Source organism: Micrasema longulum, unplaced genomic scaffold, assembly GCF_059751315.1.
Source record: "Micrasema longulum isolate JH-2025_06_02 unplaced genomic scaffold, ASM5975131v1 h1tg001110l, whole genome shotgun sequence".
Classification (NCBI taxonomy): Eukaryota; Metazoa; Arthropoda; class Insecta; order Trichoptera; family Brachycentridae; genus Micrasema; species Micrasema longulum.
This window is the reverse complement of record NW_028278298.1, coordinates 64,330-65,631: the sequence shown is the minus strand read 5'-3', so window position 1 is coordinate 65,631 and position 1,302 is coordinate 64,330. Positions and strand designations below refer to the sequence as shown.

The 1,302-nt window shown below is 35.4% G+C and overlaps 1 pseudogene; it reads right to left on the bottom strand.

Annotated features, from left to right (window-relative positions):
• Positions 1-659: 659 nt before the first annotated feature.
• On the bottom strand, positions 660-1,095 carry LOC148276991 (charged multivesicular body protein 2b-B pseudogene; annotated as a pseudogene).
• Positions 1,096-1,302: the final 207 nt, after the last annotated feature.

Genomic DNA, 1,302 nt, shown 5'->3' with positions numbered 1-1,302 from the left:
TATAGACAAAGGAATGAAAACGGTGTTGAAATTATCTATGGTCTTTTGACACACGAAGCAGATTTTTTCGACAAAAAATAAACCAGGAACGGCCTGTAAAGTTGTTACCAAAAAGTTTTAATTTAACTACACAGTTTATGCAATTTAAGTTACAAAATTAGGAAATACGTCAGTAGCTCAATATTATTCAACAGCATACGTTGAGAAGGGTAGTGGTTACACACATAAATAGAGACATTTACCCAAGCGTCAACCACAACCATAATATAAGATACTCTAATAGGGATCTGATACTAAGTGAAGGGGTCAACACTGTTCTGGCATCGAGACAACACTATTACGTAGGCAAAAAGGTCCATAACCTTTTGCCAGAATCGTGGAAAGACGGGAGTGTTGTCAAGTTACGGAAGGTGTTGACCTCGCTCTTTCATGACATTGGTCGTAGGGAGTCAGAAAATTTGATGCATGCCACGGATTGGAGATTCTTACTGGATGTCGAAAATAAAATACGAAAATAAGGAATAATTTAAAAAAATATATTTATAGATGGCAACCATGAAGTTTCGCATAAATAAATTGTATATGTTTTTATGAATGTATGTATGTGTATGCGCATGGGTGTATGTATGTGCGTGTGTATATATGTGTATGTATTTAGCATTTTCTCTCTGAAATCGTCCCATTTCCGCAGCAAGTTTTTGTGGATTCATCAGTTTATTCATACTGCCCATTGTCTTAGCGGTCGTTCCCATTGCTCCTGCTATTGCAATATTAGCCCCCATGGCTTTATTTTGAATGCCGACACTGGAAATCTTACTGTTGGCAGCACAAAACCTCGTCTTCTGTTTTCTCAATTGTACAAGCTGCTTGGCGAGTAGTCTACAGGATTCCCAGTCTCCATTTTGAGCCGACTTTTTTATTTCTTGTTCAATTTTCTTTTCTTCTCTTTCCAGGGCAAGTTTGTCTCTCTCAATTTCTCTTCCAGCCTTACGCAAGATTTTGTCATTTTCTCGTTGTTGTTTATTAGTTTGCCGCATAGATGTGGTGGGGTAAGAGGCAATTTTAAAGCTAAGAAGCTTGGAGTCAGAATTTACAAAATCTACTGACTCTGGTCCAAGCTAAATATTAATTTATATAATTTTTTTGACTATAACATATTTATATTTTATTATATTGACTGTTGATTCGCCGCATCTGGCAATTATGCCTATCAAATTTTATATAATATAATCATCAAAATGTGTATACGAATAAGTTTATATTTTATTTGTCTGTGCTCTCTATTAATTTGTTAACTATTAC